Raw genomic sequence first — 6,505 nt, forward strand, 5'->3', positions numbered from 1 at the left:
TGAAGAACTACCATAACATTTTCACCAAAGAAGCTGTTTCATTTTCAATTCCACCAGAATATATGAGGGTTTCAGTCTCTTCATATCTTCACTGACACCTGTAATCATCTTTTTCAGTTTGGAATTGCATTTTCCTGGTGGAACAAATTTATGATTATTTTCATATGCATGTTAGATACTTGCATATTTTTGTATAAATATGTATTCAAGTCCTTTGCTCCTTTTTAAGATTGAGATATTGCCTTTTATTATTAAATTATAATATTTCTTTCTTTTTATGTGAAGTGCTGAGAGAGAGAGAGAGAGAAAGATTCTTCCATCCATTGGTTCACTCTCCAAAGGCACACAACAGCATGGGTTGGGCTGGATCAGGCTGAAGCCAGGAGATGGGAGTTCCATGGGGGTCTCTCATATGGGTAGCAGGGACTCAAAGACTTGATCCAGTCTCTGTTTCCACCCAGGGTGCACTTTATCAGGAGGATGGATCAGAAGCAGAGGTAGAACATGATCCCAGGAATTGTAATATGGGATATGGGCATCCCAAACAGTGGCTTAACTCATGGTATCAGAATGCCCAGCCCATCTACATATTTAGATACAGGTTCCAAACAAAATACATGGTTTGAAACAAATTCATCAATTCTGTGACTTGCCTTTTCCCTTAGTTAATAATTTCTTTTGAAGTGAAAAAAATAATTTTAACAAGGTGAACTTTGTTGCTTATTATTTTGGTTATATGTGATGAATCATTGCCTACTCCAGAGTCACAAACATTTTAATCTGTGCTTCTTCCAAGGATTTTTATAACTCTAACTATTAAACTTTTGTCTTTGATCTATTTTGACTTAATTTTTGTATGTAGCATCATGTATGGGTTTAAGTTAATTATTTCTCATGGAGGCATTCAGTTGTCCTGCCATCATTTCTTGAAACAGAATGTCCTTTTCTCATTGAATTGCATTGTCATTTTGTTGAAAATCAATTGATTGTAAATGTTAGTTATTTTTGCTCTGTTATTATTCTTTTGCCAATGTAAAATTATCTTGATTACTACAACTTTGCAGTAAATTTGAAAACAAATCATGAGTCTGCAACTTTGTTCTATTTTTTCATTATTCTGGGTTTTGTATTTGCATGTGAATTTTATTATCAGCTTGCCAATTCCTGTAAAGCAGTCATCTAATATTTTGATAAAAAATTAATTAGGGGCCAAAGCTGTGGCATAGTAGGCTCAGCCTCTACATGTGGTGCCAGCATCCCATATGGGCACCAGTTCTAGTCCTAGCTGCTCCTCTTCTAATCCAGCCCTCTGCTAATGCCTGAGAATGCAGTAAAAGATGGCCCAAGTTCTTGGATCCCTCTAGCCATGTGGGAGACCCGGAAGCAGCTACTGGCTCCTGGTTTCGGATCGATCTAGCTCTGGCCATTGAGGTCATTTGGGGAGTGAACCAACAGATGAAAGACCATTCTCTCTGTCTCCCCCTCTCTCTGTTGGTAACTCTAATTTTTAAATAAATAAATAAAATCTTTATAAAAATAATTTTATTAAATTTGTTTTAGGGATATGGGCATATTGTCATCTTAATAATATTTTCTTCTGTTCTTGAACATGGAATGTCCTTCTTTGCAAAGGTCTTTCACTCCTTTCAGTTATATTCTGTAGTTTTCACAGTAAAGTTTTACATTTATTTTATTAGTCTTATTCCTAAAGATTTTATTCTTTTTTGGCAGTTTTTCTTCCTTTTTGGTTTGAGCTTTTCTGATATGTAGAAATATGACTGATTTTATTTATTTATCTTGTATCATGCAACCGTGTTTAACTCATTTATTAGTAATACTAATTTTTTTAGGTTCTTTAGACTTTTCTATGAGCATAATCATTATCTGAAAACCCAGAAAGTTATTTTTAAATATGTATTTCTTTACTAGTCAGAGTTAAAGTCAGAGTTACAGAGAAGCAGAGGCAAAGACACAGAGAGATCATCCATTCTCTGTACCACTCCCCAAATTGCTGCCATGGCCAGAGCTGGGCTGATCTGAAGCCAGGCACCCGGAACTTCTTCCAGATCGTCCATGTGAGTTCTGGGGCTGAAGGGCTACAACCATCTTTTACTACTTTCCCAGACCATAGCAGAGGGCTGGATTCGAAGTGGAGCAGCCAGAGCTAAAACCAGCACTCGTATAGGATTCCGGCACTGCAGGCAGCAGCTTTACTCGCTACTCCACAGTGCTGGTGCCTAAAAAGTTTTATTAAATCTATATGCCCTTTATTCTGGTGGGGTTTTTGTTTTGTTTTGTTTTTTGTTTGTTTGTTTGTTTGCCTAATTGCCCTGTACAAAATCTCTGGTATAATGCTTAATGGAAATGTCATAAATGGACATCTTTACCTAGTTCTTACTTTTTGTAAGGTTGAGGAGATTCCCTTCTGTTTCTACATTGTTGAATTTACTTATTTTTTTTTTTTTATCATGAACAGGTATTGGATTTTGCAGAATGCTTTTCCTGTGACTGTTGAGATGATCTTATTTTTTTGTCTTTTAGTCTATTAATGTGTGCTCCTTAATTTTCAGACACTAATCCAAAATTGCATTCTTAAGGAAGATTCCTCTTGCTTGTGGTATGCAACTTCACTTTACATATTGCTGGGTTCAATTTTCTAGCATTTTGTTGAGGGTTTTTGCATTTATATTCATAAGAGCAAACTTATAATCAAACATTTTGCTAGTAAATAAATTCCTGAAAGTCATGACATTTATGTCTTCAACATATGGCATAAGTAAACACAGTTTATTGAAATAAAATCTAAATCAATTCCTAAATATGGTCCTTAAAAATGTTTTATAAGGAGATTATTCTGGGATAATAATAAAATTTGCACTTTAGTCCATGGCCTGTGTTTTAGGCTACATTGAACGATTTATTAGGGGCTATAGTTTTCCGGTGACAACAGAGCCAAAGATAGATAACAACTAAGGACACAACCTCTTGAACTAAAACATCTAGATTTGAATTCAGGAATTAATAAATTTTAGTTCTTTGACATTGAAAACTTTACTCAACATTGAATAGTTCAGTTGTCTCATCTTCAGTTTGAATATAATAAAACTCATGTTCATTTTTCAGAAATAATTCAAGATTTAAAATTGATGCCATATGTATTAAATATATACTGTATATATTTATAGCTCTCTCTAAATCCAAATATATATAAATTATGCACTTAATAAAGTTAGTGCTTGCTATTCCATAAACCAAACCACGTAGGTCACTTGTGATCCTTTAATTTCCAGTAATCTGGAATCAGGTCTGAGAGAAAGAAATCTTAGGATTGTACAAGGATGAATTATAGAATATTTACCTAGAAAAATTTCTTATACATAATAAAATTCAATCCTGATGTAATGAGGACACTGGAGTCTAGAAATTGCACAATTTGTCACAGAGCTGGAATATTGACATTTATTTATTTTGTGGATACTCCATTTATCATCATCTTTATACATGTAGTCTGTGATTTTGCACCTTTTTTTTGCCTCAATGCAAAAGTTTTTGGGTTCTATAACTTAAATTTGTAAAGTCCAAGAATTTTTCTGAGTTTGGCTCAACTTTTATTAATTATAATTAACCTGATGAGTCTTTCAAAGAAAAAAATTTGCAACAGTTTCAGTCTTTCTGCTTTCATTATCATGACTTATCTTCTGAACTGTCTAATATAATTCACTCGCTAGGATGACCATTGACTAGTGTTTTAACTAGTATTCCCAGCCACTTGTAAAAAAAGTGGAATGGGAAAAGTAAGCCACTTCCACAGGCATCTTGTAAAATTAATTTGAATGTTACTCATTTTTTTTCTAATCAGTGATAGTATAGTATATTTATCTTCAATTATTTTTTCCAGGGAAATGCTGTGCTTGGGTTTCAATGATTTTCTTTGTCATTGAAAGCATCCCCCCCCCCCTTTTTCCATTCCTCTTTTCCATGTACCCACCTTGATCATAATGGAGAGTCATCCTGCCTAGTGTTCTCTACCTGTACCCCATTAAAGTAGTATATATATAATTCTCAGGCAAACAGACTTGATTTCTCAGAGCTTCCTTTCTTGGCTGGAGTTGTTGTCCCTGGAGAGCTTGCTGGATGAGCTTAATTTTTATATCTTATTCAAAAAAATGAAACTCAAGCAAAACAATCTCTACTTCTGAACCAATGACTATTCTATTCCTGGCGAGGTATTATGATACAGAAAACTTCAAAGATCAACTGGGGTTTTTTATGTGTACTAGACATAAACTTGCAAAGACAAATGGTAACAAGAGAACCTGAAAGCCATGTGACGGTGATTGAATTTCATATGTTATCAATTTGATTGTACACATCTGGTTTGCTACCAGTTCCCACTACCCTTTGCAGATTAAAGATTATGATTTGGTTTAATCCTAAATGACTAAATATACAAGAAGTTGAGTAAGAAAACTTGAAATTTGAAGGTGATGGCAGTAAAATCACCAGAGAGGCAGGACAGACTGTTTTAAAAGTATTGTACATTTATCAAGTGATATTTAGCTGAATACACAATTGCCTTCTTCATTAAAGAGGTAAAATTCACTAAAAGGGGCTGGTGTTGTGTCACAGTGGGATAAGCCACTGCTTGCATGCCTATATGAGTCCCAGTTAGTGTGCCTCTAACTCAGCTTCCTGTAATGCACCTGGGAAGGCAGCATAATTTTTTTTTTTTTTTTTTTTTTTGGACAGGCAGAGTGGACAGTGAGAGAGAGACAGGGAGAAAGGTCTTCCTTTGCCGTTGGTTCACCCTCCAATGGCCGCCACGGCTGGTGCGCTGCGGCCGGCGCACCGCGCTGCTCCGAAGGCAGGAGCCAGGTGCTTTTCCTGGTCTCCCATGGGGTGCAGGGCCCAAGGACTTGGGCCATCCTCCGCTGCACTCCCTGGCCACAGCAGAGAGCTGGCCTGGAAGAGGGGCAACCGGGACAGAATCCGGCACCCCGACTGGGACTAGAACCCGGTGTGCCGGCGCCGCTAGGCGGAGGATTAGCCTAGTGAGCTGCGGCGCCGGCCGGAAGGCAGCATAATTTGATTCAAGTACTCAGGCCCCTGTCACCCATGACCCATGTGGAAGACCAGAATGAAGTTCCTGATTCCTGGCTTTGGTCTGCCCCAGCCCTGCCTGTATATGGTGGGCATTTGGAGAGTGAACCAGTGGATGGATGATCCTCCCTCCCCTTCTCCCTTCATTTCTCCTCTCCCTCCTCCCCTCCCTCCCCCTTCCCTTCTCCCTCCCTTCTCCCTCTCCCTTTCCCTCTCCCTCTCTCTCCAATTCAAATAAATAAATCTTTAAAATATAAAGTTGGGATTCCATTCTATACTTCATTTATGTCCAAAATATTTTTCTGGACCTACTGAAAACCAAACCCTTTGCTCAGCACTAATCATTTTAAAATTAAGTACGGTGTTTCAAGTTTTGAGAAACTGATGTAACAGTAAACAGAAATACAGGTAACCACAATGCATTTAAGTCATCATTCATTTATAAGAACACAGGAGATGCTATGTATCAGTCACTTCTCTAAACACTGCAGATAGGCCAGTGAGCAAACAACCTGAAAACCCTGCTTTAGTGGGCTTTACGTTCTGTCAAAGGGACAAGCAAAAAAAGAAAATAAATATGTAAATCATATCTTATACTGAAAGTGACAAATACTGTGGAAAGTAATAAAGCAGCAAAAGGGAATCTGAATGCTGGGGTGGCAGGTTTGCAATGCTAAATAATTCAAAAAAAAGCCTCCTGGAGGTGGAGGTGTTGGCACTTAATCAAAGACTTGCAGAAGCAATCGGATGAGTCAGACTTGGCAGGAAAGCCTCAGCTCAGAGTGTTCAGCCTGCGCAAGGGTCTTATGGAGAAAAATGCCTGACGCCTCCTGGGAAAGGTAGTTCAGTGTGACTGGAAACACAATGTGGTGGGGGTGGGGGGACGGGCATAGGAGAGGCACCTGAAAAAACACCAGGAGTCAGATCCCGGACCATCTCCAAGATCACTGCGTGGGGATTGCCTGTTACTCTGAGTGAAACAGAAGCCCGTTGAAGGATTTCAGCAGAAAGTGTTTGAAGTTCATCATTCTGGCTGTGTTGTAAACAGACGTAATTCTATAAAGTAGGATAAATGCAAATCATACTAGTTAGAGGCCTTGTAATCATTCTGGTGGTGTCTTCAAAGAGTTCCCATGGTGAGGTGGGGAGCCATTGTCAGGTTCGGAAAATATTCTGCAGGTCAATTCAAGAGGACTTGCAGATGGAATGAATATGAAAAGTGAGAGAGAAGTTAAAGTCCTTGGGCCCTGCACCCCATGGGAGACCAGGATAAGCACCTGGCTCCTGCCATCGGTTCAGCGCGGTGCGCCAGCCGCAGCGCGCCAGCTGCGGCTGCCATTGGAGGGTGAACCAACGGCAAAAGGAAGACCTTTCTGTCTCTCTCTCTCACTGTCCACTCTGCCTG

This window comes from Oryctolagus cuniculus, chromosome 1 (assembly GCF_964237555.1).
Source record: "Oryctolagus cuniculus chromosome 1, mOryCun1.1, whole genome shotgun sequence".
Taxonomy (NCBI): domain Eukaryota; kingdom Metazoa; phylum Chordata; class Mammalia; order Lagomorpha; family Leporidae; genus Oryctolagus; species Oryctolagus cuniculus.